General features: G+C 45.5%; 1 protein-coding gene across 4 annotated transcripts in view; it reads right to left on the bottom strand.

Annotated features, from left to right (window-relative positions):
• LOC133138225 (neuron navigator 1-like) overlaps positions 1–18250 on the bottom strand; it is a 171072-nt gene that overhangs the window by 52174 nt on the left and 100648 nt on the right. The gene's annotated exons all lie outside the window — the stretch shown is intronic.

Below are 18250 nucleotides of genomic sequence, written 5' to 3'. Positions count from 1 at the left end.
TCCGGCCTGAGCTACGAAGACCTGACTGCTGTTTCATTAAGCTTTGGGACCGCGCTGTCTGCTAGCGTGCCAGCCATCCAACCAAGTTAAATACAAGTAGTGGCAGAGACAAAGATGCTAAGCTACTTCGCCAATCATGGCAGGAACAACTGAAGAGGGATTTAAGATGGCAGAGAGAGAGGGTCTTTGGAGCACCGTTTTTTTTTTTTGTGAAAGGAATATCGATTAAGCATCCCTGGAATTCAGTTGCCTGTTGCGTAGCTTTTAAAAATGTAACATCGGGCTTTGAAACGCAAAGCAGAAATGGGAGCATTTCAGAACAATGGCTTAACAAAAACCAGGCGCAAGCTGTGCATGAAAGGGGACCTCAGAATTAGCCCTTTGTAAAGTTGGGAAGCTCTTCTTGTGAAAATGAAGATTAAACTTCCTTTTTATGTTGGTTTCCTCAAAATCTGCTGTTCTCTGTTGTCGAGCCCACTGACATCATAAGAAATAAGCAACAATTAGTAAAGGGTGGTCACACAAAGAGCTGGGCCTGCTCGTACAATGGGAATTACAGAGGATTATTTATCAGGCATTGGTCCTATAATTCCAATTAATTCCATCTGTCAAAAGGTCAAAAAGATTATTCTCAAGCAGAAAAATAGGGCCCCTTACCAATATAGACCCAGAGTGGGGGTGGGGGGGTGAGTGTGGGAGGCCCCTGATTGCAATTGCTCCTGACATCCCAAACTGCGAGGCCACCTGTGGACTACGGAAGTGGCCCCCCACCTGCCCCCCACCTAACCCCCCCCCCCTTTTCAAGTGGCACTTCAGATAATCCGCTCTGTCACCGGAGCAAATGCTGGCTCCCTTGGGAATTCTTAACCACCAAGGATTACTGGGAGTGGAAGGGCATGGAATGCCTTGAACTTTGTTGACTGTGGAATTTGTGCAATTGTCAACGACCTAGCCTGGTGCCTAGTTTTGCTTCCTAACATAAGCCAAAGAGGGCAAAGACAAGGCACTTCAGAGCCATGAGGGGTTCGAAGAGGGGTAAGGAGGGGCCAGGTTGTGTTCCCCGTATTGAAAAATGCCTTTGCAGACAAGCTCCTTGTCCTATATATAAACCTTTATTTCACTAGGAAGAGGTTTATATAGGACAAGCAGAGGCATTGGAGCTGCTTGTCCTATAAAGAAGAAAATACAATTCATTTTCTGGTTCAGACCTCATCACCTCAGGATTCTGCCATGCTGCTGTACTGGGACCCAGGACGTCAGACAGCTTTTCAGACTCACAGACACCTTAAAAATAGAGAGCGTTGTTTTTTTGTTTTTTTTCCTCTTTCAGCAGCCGGCTAATGCTCCCACACACAATTCACTGAAGTAATCAAAGGAAGCACATTTATTTACGATTCCACAGGACCCCAAAAGCAGGTCTTCATGCCCCCTTGGTTCATCAAATGAAAGTGAAATGATCAGATAGAGAAAATTTCATTCACTTTTTAAAAGATATTTGTTTGTGTATCACGCTAAAGGCCTACATACACAAACAAATCCTTGTGTGACAAACAGGATGTAGCACAGGACCATTTCTGTAATTCTGAAATCCATCATTATATATACAAACACAAATTTATATCAACTACCAATAATGATGTTACACGTTTCCTATAATCAGATGCTAATGGGTAGGTGTTGAAATGCAAAACCTCATATGAAGGGATTTTATATTTTATAGGCATTGTTAATTGAGCATGACTGTGGTTATTTGAAAAGAATTTTGGAATATCAAATGTGTTTTTTCAAGTCTTGGTACAAAGAAAAGTTATTTTCCAAGTTATTTTTCTTTTGTTTTGAAGCACTAAATAACTGGGATTGTTTGCCAGCCCATCAGAAAGCCATCATGCATTTTCCCTCATCTTTCAAAGCTCTCTGATTACATTTCTGGCAGCAGCGTTTTCTTACAAGTCATTCATAATTATATGCATTATACTTTTGAGCCAGAATGGCTCCATGCCTATTGTTTTGTTCGCCTCTTTCTTCTTGTTCTAAAAAGCATTCCTGCTTTACCACCAAAACGGAGCAAAGTTTTCATTGTACAGATACGCGTAGAAACAGATTTCAGTTGCCAAATATCCCCAACCAAGCCCAGTACCAACAATATATGTCACATTTTTCTTTCAAGCTGTGATGTCTGAATTTAACCCAGCCATGATTATTCAACTGGAATAATTAGTAGTATTTGGACTGCCTTCTCTACCATGCTGTTGGCCAAAGAGCAGGGCGATAATTCCCTCACGAGATCAATCACTGTCACTGTGTTTCATATTTAAATGACTGTCCTTGTTGTTGCCCCGGACATGGCCGCAGAATGTTTGCTGTAGCTACTAGTCAAGTCACCGTTCTGAGGTGATCCTGAAAATGCAAAGACGTCACCATTTCCTCAAAGTATTAAAACATTGGCAAGCTTCAGACACTTCCTGTAATTTTATACAATATACTGCAACTGCCCATGCCAGTGCTCATAGTCTTCACCAATAATTAGAAAGTCAAACTGAATTTGTCCACAACACATTCTAGAAATGCTAATGGTCTGATTTTGTATTTGTTTAATTTATAGCAGATTGAACATGCATAGGCCATAGATGTAGGCCTACATGCATTTCTGGTCAATACCAATCTGTCACTGCATGCTTGCACACAATTTAATGAATCACTTGCGTACTTATTCTTTTTTTAAAGGACAACAGATGGTCCGCCTTTTAATATAGTAAATGTTTCATCATATCCAGGCAGAGAGGAAGCAGAGCGGGTCTAAAGGCCCACACGCATATTCTTTGTGCATTTGAGCTTTTCATATAGTCCTGTAGCTTTCGATTTGTGTAGAACAATTGCAATTTTGGAAGAAGTATGCATAGTTTAGGGGCGAACTGCTGTTTTTCCAAGCCGTTTATAAAACGATTTCCCACATGACATGACGTGTTTTTGCATAATTATCGGATTACGGCGCTAAATGTTAACACAGAGAGCTGACCACAGGAGACAGAGGGGGGGAAAGCTCAGGGAAACATTACTGCTCTTTGCAAATGTTCTGTGGCAGTTTTAGATACGAAAACAAGGAAGAGACAGCTGATGCGTGGGGACCTATAAAGACAGAGATGGCATCGCTGTAAAGAAAGTTCCATGGTGGGGAACCTAGCTGTAGACCAGGGGGATTCATATACAGTTTGAATCAAACACTAACGTCTGTGCCACACATTCTTTCCACTTGTTCGCTTCAATTAGCATCCGGTCATTCATGTTATATTTTCTATTTCTCTCAAACGTCTCAGTAAAACGGCTCACGACTACAGCCTAAAATCATCGTTTACCACTTAAAAGCCTACAGCTTTCAGATTATAGTTTCGCTTGTTGGAGCACGTGTTCTTCTGTAACACCTTGTATTTTCACGTTCATTTAGCTATAAGTGCGCATTAATTTTAAATGCATTCCATAAAAACAAAGAAATAAAACAGAATATTAGCCGAGGACTAGGCTGGTAGGCAGGCAACCACTTGTCAAAGAAGTAGAGTAAGCAATGTATGATTATGAAGACAGTGTTTTTTGAGTGTTATTTATTTTTTTCCTCCTGATCCTAGTTATCATATACTTTCAGCAGTATCACCATAACCGGTAATCTTGCTCAGCAGATAATTGTCTTTTTCCTTAAAGCAAGATCCTAAGGTTGCTTTGGCCTTTGTCGAGAGTGTGATGTTCGCCATTTTCTGAGGGTGAAAGTACACGTTTGTGTGGGTGTCGGGATTTCTCAATTCTGCACATACAAAGCTGGGGGTCTGTTAGTCATACCACCCGGAATGGTTTGGGAATGGTTTGGGAATGCTGACACACAGCCAGAGATGAAGCGGCTGGAGCAATGCTCCACTGTGCTCGGATGGAGTAGGGAATCTACAGTTTGCCAGACGGTTTTTGTAAACAGACGAAAACCAGATTGTGGAACTCCATTGCAGTGAGACACGTGTTTTATGCACCGAGATATAAATGTCGCTGTTATCATATGTGATGGTTAACTGAACTAAAAGGCTGCGGTTTAATGTCAAGACAACAAAGCAGCCATTTAAGGTATTGAAATTTTGAAAACGAGCCTCTTAAACATTTTTTTCCATTAATAAAATCAGCAGGCACCTGGTCTGACCAGTAGCAACTTCCAGATAGTGGTGAGACAACAGAACTAGCCAGTTTACAGTTCGAAAGACTTGACAATGTGAGCCATCCTCAGCAAGCCACTGTTAATCTATGTGGAAAATCCTTCCTTAGGAATGCTAAAAAAATAACATCTTTCCATGCTGTTTCTGTCTTGAGGACCAGGCCACATTCTGAAAATTTCCTTTGTGGAAATTTGTACCCCCCCCCCCCCAAAAAAAGCCATGAAATGTGACTCTTGGTCAGTATAAGTGATATTTTGCTGAGCCTTTTTATTCCTTCCAACCCACAAAAGACTATCACAGATACAGGCTATAAAAAATTCAGATTGATTCACGAGATCCACTGACAAATTCTCCAAAATGAAGCACTAACCCACCAGACTAGCTTTGCAAGAATAGCAACGTTTCCTGTTTCAGATGCTTTAAAAGTGTATGTGGAAAAACTGCAGAAAGCATGACAGAAATAGGTGTGGTTGGCATGAGGGCACAGACTTTCTGAAGTCACCATGCGGAGAGAAGTCATTGCAGTATGCAGTAATGGAAAGACAGCCATTATCGTAGGCTCTTTTAAAAAAAGTCTCCTGTCAAACATGATACAAGCTTGCTCCCTTGAGAAAGGGTCACACAGCATTGTCTTGGATATAATTACACACACTTTCATTCAATTTTTCCATATCCCTTACTTGTATATCCACAGTTTATTTACTGAAGTATCTGGCTCAAAGAAAAAATTGCTGTTCAAAAGTGGGCACATGAAATCAAGCATTCAAACCCCCTGGCGGTCAAATATTAAACAAGGACACCATGCATGAAGGCTTGGGAAGAATGTGAAACTCAAGAGTAAAAAAATAACAGGTTTATGAGGAACATGAGTGTTAATGGTGCTAAATCACATTCAACGAAACACTGCCTCCCAGATATGAGAGAAATTTAATAGAAAGGGGTTCACCGTTCGTGGTAGCCATGAAACTGCCAGGATTAACAGGTTTCTCAGTCCTATGTAGTTATCAATCTGTCACCGAGGTAAGGGAAGGAATGTTCCAGAAACTTCCCGGGGATCCCCGCTCTCAGCCCACCTCGAGCCATCGCTGGACATGAGCAGGAGGAACCCAGGAAGTTTGTCGGAGGCTGACATGCTTGAACTGGCTTCATAGAGAAGGCTGGGGGGGTACTGGTGTCTGCCTATGAAGGGAAGCCTTCTCATTGGCTAATGAAGTCAAGCGGAAGGCACACCAGGAAGAAGATGGGCCCTCAAGCTGTCGACCGAATTTAAATGACCCTCGATAGAGCGACCGTTCGGTGTGCTTCTCCCAAACCGTGACTCGAGGGCAGGGGGCGGGGGGCGGGGGGGGGGGGGGGGGGAACCTGGACAAACCTGGCCAACCAGCTGAGTGCTGGGGCTGGGGGCCACTTCCTGTTTTGTGTGGCGGCGCTCCAGGTTGGACGGTTGATTTACGCGCGCACGCTATTATGTAGAATGTTTTGGTTTGAACGGGCGAGAGAGAGGGAGGGAAACCTTTAAACGGTCCTCGCTCCTCCCCAGCACGGCGTAAACCCAGAGCAGCTGTGAGCGGAGGGGAGGCCGACCTGCTGCCTGCTGCAGCTGCTGGACCAGCTGGAGGCCTCACACACACTCATAATACACACACACTCATAATGTTCACACTCACAATGTACACACACACACTCTTAATGTACACTCACACTCACAATGCGCACACACACACACACATAATGCACTCACACACACACACACACTCATAATGTACACACACACACTCACACACACTCATAATGCACACACACACACTCACTCATAATGTACGCACACAGATATACACAGTGCGCGCACATACTGTGCACATACATACAGACACAGATATATGGACTGTACTCACACGCATACACACACACTCACACGCATACACACTGCATACACACACAGATACACATACACTGTACAAACATACACAGGCACACACATCAACATACCCATATAGAGACACACACGCACCCATATCCACATATACACAGATATACACGCATACACACAGTAAAGTGGAACACACAAACTTGGTGTTTGTGGAAATGCAATTTTTTTTTCTTCCCCCAATTGTGAAACAAAAGAGGGAAGTTCTCTAATGCAAAAACAAAAATAACAAAGCTTATTTTTCATTATGGGTCATGGCACCTTCGGAGCTGTGATCCCTTCTCCATCTGTGAAGGTCTCTGCTTTCAATTTTTTTATTTATAAAAAAATAATAATAATCCAGCTTTCATTTGAATTATTTCTTTATCAATTATTATTATTTTTTTTTAAATCAAGATTCTCTATTGACCCAAATGCTTGTTGCATCTACAAAATCGCAAATAGCCAAGGCGTAGGCCACTGGTTACAATGATGGACACTTGTGTTCCATCACCGTTCCAAAGCCTGTGTGCCTGTGTCTTAGTTCTTGCTGTTAATTCAGCAGAGAGATTATATCAGTAGCTGTATTGTTATCAGTGCCCGTGAAGAGGTAGTCTGGTGTGGAGTCTGCGCCAACCGACCACAATATGTCCCCTTGATCCGCAGCCATTCTGCAGCGCCAGCAGTCCGCTGTGCAGACAAAAGGGCCACCGGCAAAAAAGGAAAACCTGCAACGGTTTCTGCAAGACCGTATCTTAGTCTTCGTGCCTTAGTCCGAGACATTTATTAGTCCAATAAACAAGCAGTTTTCAAATGAACAAAGACAACCTGCCTCCTGGCCTTCAAAAAATAAGAAAAGCACTGAGACCCATGGACAAAAAAATAATAATAGTACGCAAGAATTTAAAACACAGAGCTCTCGCGCAGGTTCAATATTGATTCAACACATTAACAGCTGGTAAAGTGCCTGTTTTCCTCTTTGTTGGGTGGGCAAATGTAACCTGTCAGTCTTCTGCAGGTTACTGTAAGAACAACAAGAGGCAGGTTCCTGGCTCGTTTGAGGGAAACCTGAGAAAGCCAACGGCTCTTCTTCACCTGCTGAAAGAGTGCACAGTGGTCAGCCTCGCAGCCCAAGAGCAAGGCTTTACTCTGGAAGCTGGCATCGTGGTCACACACCCCAGAGGGACCTTTCCAAGAAAAACCGAATAGAAAGTCCACAGAAAGGAGAGGTTTCCACTTGAGCCCAACGATGTACAACGCGATCCACGAGCAAATAGAGGAGTCGTTTATTATTGGTAATAAAAACTTTAAAATAGTATTATTATTTGTAGCTGATGTTTTTTTCCAAAGTGACTTAGAGTTGATTAGATTAAAGTGGGAACTCTTAGTCTGCATTTATATAGTGGTAAATGTCTGTCTGTATATAGCGCCTTTATCCAAAGCCCTCTACGTCACACATACAAAAAAAAGTTCTCATTTCCTTCTTCATAGTCCAATTTATTATCCAGAAATCTGTATCTATAATTCAGCAATCTTCTCATTTATGACTGCCATTAATAAAAGTATGTCAAAGGCTACTGCACCAATAGAATTATTACCATTACATTTCTGAGACACTTTTTGGTTTAGTTTTCTGGTCTTGTTAGAAGGCTTAATTTGAAATACTGAATTGGCTGAATTCGATTTCACAACTGCACTCAAGCCTGTCATCACTATTGCTATTATCATAACAATCACATTATCATTACTCAGTGGATTGGACAAGTTGGCTTGTATGAGTTTAATATTTAACAAAACAGCCAGACAGTCAAGCAGGCAAATAAGTGTTGTGGTTGGCAGGGAAGTGCACAGTTCCTATCCAAATACAAAAATAAAAAAGGCTGAATCTTCTTGCCTGGTGAAATGTGCAGCTAATGGCCTTTGAAGTCCTTTGTCTAACCGGTAGGTGACTTATGAAGGCAGCCTTAATAAAGAGCAGGAGCTGTCACCTAATGAAAATATGGGCTTACTTCATCAACAGAAAGACTTCTGTCGGCAATAAAGTCTAATTGGCAGCTGGCGTCTCACTCAGACTTGCCCAAACGACCTTGATGAAACCAGGCAAGTTTCTCCACCAGACAGGAGACGGCCTGGAGCCCCCTGCACCCAAATGAGCTCAGCCCAGGCCTCCCGGTCTCACAGGTTTCTGCCTCTCCAGCAAACCCCGCTCTTTTCATCACCGCGCTAAGATCTTAAAGGGATTACAAAGCGGGAGAGACGAAACGCACAAACAGACTGGCAGATCCCGTCGTCATTAAGCCAGGGTGTCCGCTTCCATCTGCTCCCCCTGTCAAGACTCCGACTGAAGAGAAGGTGGGTGCGCTCGACTCCGTACGGTGACCCAGTTATGGGGGACAAAATGGCAGAACGGTACCATGACGTGGTGAGCCGCAAGGGTAGACTACGTGGTTTATTTCACCTAACCGAATGGCCTTCGCTTGTTACTTTTGACCATAACCACGAGGACACCATCTTACGGCAAAATCTATCCATCACTCCTAATGAATTATGGGTAGAAATGTATAGTTAAGATCAGTGTGATATGCAGCCGTCCTATCAACACTTTGCTTTTTGACCCTGTTGGGGAAACAATTCCCCAGAAGGAGGAGTGTACTTTCATGTTTACACCTGTTCATAGTTAGAGCCAAGGAGCGATGACATCATGGCACTCTGCCCATTTACACAACGAGTGACAGGCGAGGAAAGAAAGGATCTTTGTCCATACGCCATATTTACCCCATCAACAGAACCTGCCCGCGGCTCGTTGGGCCTCCAGCACAACAGGAAACTGGAAACCATTAGACGATAGAGGCCCACAGTAAAACTTAACAACAACTTCAAAATAAAGCTCTGGTGCCCTAACCAGACCATGGGGGTGCATTTAACTGTCAATGGCACATTTTACACATTACTGTTTGAATTTAAAAAAGCTTGTGTGATGAGCTTGTTTAGAAAGATAGCACGATTCCTACCAGGGAAAATAACTTCTATTCTACTTCTAAAAATAAAAAAATAAAAATATAATATTGGATATGTTGGCCACCAGTTTTGTGATCAAAGACAGAGCAGTAAGTAGGTGCAAATGGGGATGTCAATCAAGAAGCCTTGAGGGCAATTCCATGGTAACGGATGGTACAACTGCCAGATATAACGGTCTGATAAAATTCTGCAGCTACACAATAGAGATTGATACAGGCTTCTATAACCATCAGGAGCAAATAGCCCCGTCAGCCTCTTAACAGCTCATATTTGCACGGTAATATCCAATAATCATCCACATTTATAACATCAGTTACCAAGGAATTGCCCCTGTGGTACCTGTTGTAGTTTCACCTGTCCTTCAAAATATATATATTATTTGAAGGACAGGTGTTTAAGAGAAATGCACAATCTTAAACAAACAGATACAAAGGTCAAACCACCAACTGTGAGAGCCCCCCCCCCCCTTTTCTTAAGTCCATTGGTATTGCTGCTCCACTGCCCCCTACCCAAGCTAAAGCTCTAGTTTCCACATGCTGGGTTTCAAGATGGCTGACGGTCTGACTGCCCTTCTTCACGCTAATGGGTTTACATAAAGGGTTGATCTGGGGTCACCCATCCTAAAGGGGGGGGGGGAGAAGTACACACACTCTCAGGTCAGGTCAGAATCAATAAGCCCAGCTTCCACATACACACGCACATGAGGGGGTGGGGCTGAGGGGGCCCCCCTGTCTGTTCTGTCAATGCTAGTCTGCCATGACAATGCCCTTGAAGAGGTCAGCCACAAGTCATACTCAAAAGGTACAATAGGTAATTTTCAGACTTCAAACGGTCAAGAGAGGAATAGCAGCAAACACCTTCAAACCACAACATTGTTTATCCCTCCTCCTTCTCTGTAAATGTAAATGTGCTGACGTTGAAACGCCATTGGCTGTGGCAATCAGACCCAATTTTCAACCAATGAACTTGAGTGCTATACGATGTTTTGATACAGATTGCCGGCCCGTCAACTTCATATTTTGAAACCCGAATTTAAGGTCAACATGTCAGTGAGCCTTTTTCAATGATAGGAGGGGATTTACAATGGTCTTGTAACAGTCTTACCTATTGTTACCGACATAAATACACTTCTTGGTATGAAAAATAAATAAAATAAAAAACTGGAGTGAGACCCATGGTGGCAGTAGGGCTGTTTGAGGTTAGATGATACATTAACGTGGTTGAATGGGTCAGTCTTAAGTCATTGGGGTCAGGCAGCCCTAGTCCTGACTTAAGCAGTTTACATCCAGGACCAGGCTGACTAAGTGCCAGATCTTGCTTTGTAGCCATTTTCTTGCCATTAGTCTTCTGAAACAAGACTGATCTTGCTCATCAAAGTCTCATCAAACAGTCATTACACAAGCTGTAACACATAAGACTCTTAGAGGTCTCATTACCAAATATCAAAGTGCCCCATTTGCTTGTGTTCTAATAATTAGGTACAACGCAACCCAAATATATTTGCATGCACAGCTATGATAAACAGTACAAAAATGTCCAAAGTGAGTAACACCTGTGTGTTTGTCACAAAACCGGTAATTCCACAGCATAGCGACAAATGAAACTGTGGGAAAGGTGGGATCTCAAATCCCCACCCACAGAAAAGGCACTCTGAAGAAACCAGGTCACCCTCAGTAATACTGCAGTCAAGCACCAACGTACTAGTGCTGTGTCCCACTTGTCAGAAGAGCTTGGAGGTCCTCGTCAACAGACAAACCCCCAATCTCCAAAACACACTCACACAGACACCTATTTGAATGCAGTTTTGCATAATGCAACTGTTCATCAGAACAGCTATTCACAATCCAAAGGCAATTGCATTACACACAAAGCAAAGAATGCAAATAATTCATTCTGCATTCTGTTGAGACAACTCGGTCGTTTCTTATTTATTGATCGTTATGGGGCGCTTACAGGTTAGGTTGTATCTCCGGTTTAGTTGATAGAAAAGACTGGCTTTTGATATGAAGATACATATATAAATAGCTCATCCAAACGTGTCCGTGCACACAATGAAACAGCGTTTCCTTGATTCTGTTTCCTCACTCCGATGCAAACAATAGATTGGAGAACAGAAAGCAGACAACAGCTAAGATTAAGTGCAACAGCAAAATAACCTGTGCTAAATGCCGTTTAACAGAAATCGTTATACTCTTCCTAAAGAAATGTGCGCATACACACTGGCTATAACCTGATAATGTATGTAAAATGGAACAATTATCATAACTGCACTGTACAAAAGCGTGGGTCTATTTTGCCGCATTTACTTCGATTTAAACCATACAGCACATCTTAGGGCAGATCCAACGACCACAGGCTACGCGCACAACGGTGGCAGAAGCGCAAGAACCAGTGTAGCTCACTGGTAGATTCATCAGATCCGTCTCTTACCTTGAAAGAAAGTGCATTGTCCTCCCGACGCGCTGAGCCGGCAGCTGCAGCATTTTCCCATTGAGAACGCGGCCGCTCATCCTCACGAAGCTCCGTTCACCAAAAGCATGACACGAACGTAAGAATCCCACCTTTATTCGCTATGTTCAAAACGGTGTTGCTTACGAAGGTATCGCGGCTGCGCCCGTACAGACTCGATGCCTTTCCACTATAAAAACCGCAGCCCCACTCTCCCACATGGAGAACGGAGGCACGGTTGGGCAACACCCCCAAAGTCCCCGCCCACCCTTGCCTTCTCCCCCTTGATCACAACCAGCTGTGATTTTCAATGTTCGCAAAACTGCCGCATATAACCCACAAAATGCGCCCGCTGCATCAACGTATTTTCAACGGGAGAAGATTCACAATCGTCTTAATTCATCTTAAACGGCGCTGCAATTAATTCGCATTCATTCTCGTCACTGTGTTCTTTCAATGAGATAATTAACTGTGAGATAAAAGGAACGAGCTTCATTTGCATTCGATTTGAATACGTGGCACCTCTTTACTGTCTTTATAAGTAGGCTATGAGATGTGTACTTCAAAGTGCCATGTAGTGTAGTCATTCTCAGAGGCTGCAGAAATTAGGGTACTGTACTGCATCAGCGCGTTAAGGACTGCATTAAGAGAATGCATTTATTTCCTGTCATTGCGGTTTGATTTACCAAGCGTCTCTCTGACAGCTCCTACCACTGACTAATTGGTTTTGCCAGGAGAAAATATATTGGGCGCAATTTAATGCGCTATTGACATTGTACAAGTAGAGGTTTGGCGACCACAATAGCGGTATCCGACTTGACAGCATTAATTAAATAGCAAAAATTGACGTGAATTCATGACCTTGGCCAATTTTCAATAAGGAATATTCTGCTAGGGAATGGTAGAACATTGCAGAGCGAACAGAGTTACTAAATGAAGCACTTTGTTTGACTGCTGAGTCAGTGATATCCTGGTATGACTGCCCTGTTTCTGAAGAGCTAAGACGCCGTTGGACGTGAGTGGGGGTTCATGAATACGAATATCGCTTTAACACAGACGATTCTCTCAAGCTCTGGGTAAACAAAGAGGAGCTTCTTCCCAAAATGGTCCTTCTGCTCCCCCGTGGCCCCCACCCCGTGCCAGGTGTGAGCTGAGAGGGGCTGTGCCGGGCATCTCTGATGGTACAGCCAGCTCGTGCTGGGGCTTCGCCGACGCCGGGGCAGAAACAAAGAGAGTGCTGACAGGCTAACAAACGGGATGCTGATGGAATCGATGGCGGCCCACACTTCACTATGCTCCTCCTGCAGCACGGATGAGGGGGTTGTGGGTAAGCGTGGCCGTCTCCCCCACCCCCCCCCCCCCCCTCCCCCGCCCCCAGGGGAAAGCTCTCCGCTCCGGTATGCGCTGGAGCGTGTGCCCGAATCCACCTTCGGTGGTCAAACCCCCCCCCCGCCCCCATCAGCACCCCGGGGGGGAGACCGAGGCGAGGGACAGGGGGCGTTTATTATCCTGCTCAGTAATGCGTCCATCAAAACGCGCACGCACACATGCGTCCCGGCACACACACACACGCTCAAATGCGTTCCTGCATGCACACACACACACACACGCGCGCGCTTCCCTGTACACACACACGCACGTACGCACACCTCCCTGCACACGCACACACACACGCTTCCCTTTACACACACACACACACACACGGGTCCCTGCACACCCTCAGACACAGGGCCACAGCTATGACTTCTCAGGCCCGGGAAAAAAATACATTGGGAGGCCCCCCTGCCTCACAATATTTAGTAACAAATTTAAAATGCACCCCATTTCCGGGCCCCCTCCTCATTCCTGGGCCCGGGAGAAAGTGTCCCGGCCCTGCTCAGACACACACAGATAAACGCCGTGTTGAAGCACAGTTTGGACAGTACGAGTCAGTTTAAAATCCATAGGGCCGCTGATGACAAGATGGTGACCATTCCTGCAGCAGGGGTCCCAAAATGTTTACACAAAGCCTTCATCATGCTCCATCTTCTCCCTGCCTCCTACTCGGGGATGTGAATGTCCCCTGACCACCACGACCCCCGCATTCGGGATAACGGGACAGGCTGAGGCCAGAGAGCGCTTGGTTTGCCTGGGAAACCCGTCGCAAGGAGGGGGCGGGAAGATAAAAGCCGGAACTCCAGGTCGAGAAGAACCTGGGAAATCTCATCCCCGTTATCTAACGCGCCGATTCCTCCCTCTTTCCTTTCAGACGGGGGGCCCCACCACTTTCTCCGGGCCTAGCAGACTTCAAACAAGCCCCCCCCCTCCCGTTCCCCTTCACTACCACCACCTCTACCACCCAGACCTGCGATACGCGCTGGTACGAACCTGCTCCCCGGGACAGCCCGGGTCCAACACTCCCGGCTAATTGATCCAATGTGTCTCAGAGGATCCACTTCCACAGGAGGGCTGAGGAGGGCTTCCCCCCCCAGCCTGGCCACACTCGGACGAGCACAATGTCTGCCATTGTAGCGGAGCGCGGAGGAGCCAAAACCGAGCCCCGCGTTCCCACAAACGTTTCTTTTTCTCTCCCCTCACACGCTCGCACGCTAGCGGGTGGCGGGGCGGCCATGATCTGCCGTTTCAGGTGCGCCACGGGGAGGGAAGGTCGGGTGCGGAACGCAGGCCCAGCGAGACGCTGACCGCGAGCAGCGCTTCCAGCCAACCCGAACAGCTCAGCCTCACACACCGAAGGCCGGGTTATAGTTAGGCGACGTATGACCGGACGATGGATATCGCTGCATTGTTCCGTTATCACTCCACTTTGATTTTGAACGACGTCATTAAAAGTGTTAACTAGGAACGCATCGCAAAAGTGGAGTCATTGCGAGGTCAAGACATGGAAGCTAGTTAATGCCACTTCGCTAAAGATAATTACAATGTGTAATAAGTTTGTCATGAGAATTACAAACTGAATTACAGCGATGGGGTGGGGGGAAGTTCAATACAATTTATGTCTCGGCGATGGGCACGACGATGATGGCGGTGACATCTTTCTAGTATAAACAAAAGGCCTCTGAGACCTACCACAAAATGTGATAATCACTGCTGGCAACGATCATCCATCGCCCAACTATAAACTGGCCTTGGCGCCCGGAGCGTACACACTAAAGAGCTCCCCGTTTACTTTACATTACATTATTGGCAGACACTCTTATCCAGAGCGACGTACAGTTGATTAGACTAAGCAGGAGACAATCCTCCCCTGGAGCAATGCAGGGTTAAGGGCCTTGCTCAAGGGCCCAACGGCTGTGCGGATCATATTGTGGCTACACCAGGATTAGAACCACCGAACTTGCGTGTCCCAGTCCTTTACCTTAACCACTACGCTACCGCCTACCCACACGGCTCAAAACACAGGTGTGCCCCGCCCAGTACACGCAGAGTTCAGCCGTGTTAACGGTCGGACTAATGCTTCCTGGTTTTTTTGTTCCTAATAGCTTCCTCGAAAGGCTCCCGGGGGTGAATTTATGAGCTTGTGCGATGGCTTTATTTACTGCCTCCTGCGTGAGCCGCAGTAGGTGAAGAGCTGAGGCTTTCATATGCAAAAAAAGAAAAAGAAAAAAAAACCCGACTGCTCATGAAGCCCAGGCCAGAGCAGGGACATCATAAAGTTTAATGTACACGCACGTAAAAACCAGGGGAGCGCCAGGAGGCTGGAGCGAGACTCAGGCCTCATTCCAATCGTATGTTCTTCTCCACTCTTTTCCTTTCCCTGCTCCTGACCCGGAAATCGATTGAGATCTGTCTTTAAGGACATTCCAACCCATTATACGTTCCTTCTAGGACCTAGAAGTAGACATGAGGAACTCTAAATCTTCCCTTTTGAGCAAGAAAACATCAGCGCATCCTTTGCGGAAGTTTAAAAAAAAAAAAATTTCAGAAACCATGATGTATAAATGATCGACCAGTGGATCCCCGTCTGCCACGTCTATAACTGACGTGGCTTCAAACTAAAGGAGCGAGGACATTCCATTTTCCTAATTCAAATTTTCTTGATTTCCCCATCTTTTCATTACATTGCATTTTATTTTGCAGAAGGTGCTATTCAAAGCGATGTACAAAACAGTGCGTATCAAGGTCATATAACAAACAACCGAACACGCCAGATATGGTACAATTCACATATGATTGGTTGTAAGGGCATGAACATATATCCAGTACAAAAGGTAGGCTAGGCCAAGTCAAACTACCATACCAAGACAACTACAACTTGAGGAACTACAGTACCGAGACAAATACAAAAGTAAAAAGTCCTAGATTAAGGTATAAAATACAAGGGATATAGGACTAAAGATAGACAGGTGAAAAACAAGTGACAGTAGGTTCGGGGACTCCTGCAGAGGAGTTAAGGTACAGTGTGAAGAGATGAGTCTACAGACTGGCGGATGGGTGGAGCTAGGAGCGAGAAAAGGAAAAAGAGGAGGAAAATAAGGCCGTGGAGCCCTGGGGCTCTGGCCCAGGCCTGGTGGGTCCGCAGTGAGCGTGTGCAGACGAGGCACAGCTGCTCGGCGCGCTGACCCGGCCCGTTACCGAACGCAACGACGGGTCTGCGTGTCTGCAGGCCACCGCTCTCTCCAGGAAAGTCTGGTACAGCTCTGCATCGACCGTCCTCCACGGGTAAGGGTTTCCTATACGTTTTACACACACTTTCCTTTGGCCACAAACCGGTATTCATCACAAATGACTAATTTTTAAGTGACTACTCTCTTAAAAAAAAAATTCCAACAGGATTAAGATACATTTTCTGTGCTCTTACCAATATGTTCAGAGGAATGGTACTTAAATAATTATAATGCAATAAGACAGACAAAACCACCCTGGTACCACAAGCTTTTACTCTTACACAGAGGGACTGTGACTTCTTCCAGTGTATAAGGCTTTGTAGAAGTCCATGTCTTGTCTTTTTGCACATACAAGGCCAGTGTTGAAGTGAGACTTGACTCAATGAGAAGTATAAATGGTTTTGACACTAGAGAAACCCACTAAAGTGCTGTTTAGTCAACACATCCCCCTGAAGATTGACATTTTTAAAAGAGGAGGGAACATTACAAAACAACCGCTGTTTCTTTTATTTTGTTTTTTTATAAAGGGAGGCCAAAAGCATTCCACCACTGGCCAGATGGAATGCAAGAACAATACTCAAAAAAAATGTTTTGCTTGTCCTCTTTGGAAGTCAATAAAAATTTCGTAAATTTTAATTTTTTTCTTTTCAGTGTCTGGAGAATGTGCTTATTTCTGCTCTGCTGCTGCCAGACTGGGAGGGAGGGAGAGAGAGAATAAGAGAGGGAGGGCATGAGACAGGTAGAAAGGGAGAGAGAGTGAGAGAATAAGAAGGAGAGTGTGAGAGAGGTAGAGGGAGAGAGTGAGAATAAGAGAGGGAGAGCATGAGAGAGGTAGAGAGGGAGGGAGAGAGAATAAGAGAGGTAGTGTGTGAGAGAGTGAGAGAATAAGAAGGAGAGTGTGAGAGGGAGAGAGAGAGAGGGAGAGCGTGAGAGAGGTAGAGAGGGAGGGGCATCCTGAGGGTAACGTTCCTCTCTCCTCTACGCTGTGCCCTGAGGCTCATCCGTGTCCCCCCCTCAGCTGCCTGGCCTTGGCCCCAGGGCTCCCAGCACACACAGGGGCCCCCAGGAGTGCGTGAGACCCCCCCCCCCCCCCCCACCAGGGCCCCTGAGGCCAGGAATGCTGGAGGAGGTGGAGGGCGGGTTGTGAGAAAGGGAGACCCCCCCAGCCATTTTATGCGCATTTTAAGCTTCTTTCACACCTCACTGTTTTACTCCCAGATTAGCTTCCACTGGGAGGAGGAATGAAAAGGGAAACGGCTTCCCTTCCACAAGTTGTAAGTGTCGGTATCTGAGAGCACACTAACCAGGAGCAATGCCTGGAATAAGTATTGCCTCGGGCATATCTGAGGAAGGTGCGTGTGATAGCTTGCCTGACATTAACTGCCATTTTTAGCGGCTTTTTAATATGTTTGAAAAGTAACACTAAAACAATGAATAACTTTTCTGTTGTTTCTCTGTTCATAATGTGGACAGTTCCTAGCATCGTCTATATGCCATTTTGAAGGCTTAACAGATGACAGAACGAGGACGTCTGTAATCCTCAGCAGTCATTAATGCATTAAAAAGCACTGTACCCCGCGGGGGCCTTCTGGCTCGTCTTTGACCCCGAAGGTTTGGTGAACTGAAGCGGGTCCCTGGGGCTCAGACCGTGGGGAGCAGTTAGTCGGAGGATTGAAATATAAATCACAGGGGCTTTTTTTAAAGCTTCCGCTTTGGGGCGCCATGTGCAGAAGGTTGGAGAAAAGGCCGCCTGTCGTTGGCATGTGGCCTAACCTGGCCCCAGACGTGTTTCACCACCACAGCCGTTTCCGAGCCTGACCGCGAATCACCCGTAGGGAGAGACCACCCATAGGTACGGGGCTGGCTTCCACGCAAACAAACAAAAGGCCCAAATGCATTGTTTGCCGTTTTTTGTTTTCATTTTAAATGGTTTTCGGTTTACACGAGTCTAGCTTTGTCGTCTCCTTATGTCGGCGTCGGGGGAAATGTAGGTCAAAGCGGTGCTTTCAGAATTAACCTTTAGGGTACAGGAATTCCTCGTTTTCTGGGCGATACTGAAAAGGGGCCTCGGTGTTTAAAAAAGACAC

Source organism: Conger conger, chromosome 10 (genome assembly GCF_963514075.1).
Source record: "Conger conger chromosome 10, fConCon1.1, whole genome shotgun sequence".
Lineage (NCBI taxonomy): Eukaryota > Metazoa > Chordata > Actinopteri > Anguilliformes > Congridae > Conger > Conger conger.
The sequence above is the reverse complement of the archived record's forward strand: the minus strand, read 5'-3'. Positions and strand labels throughout refer to the sequence as shown.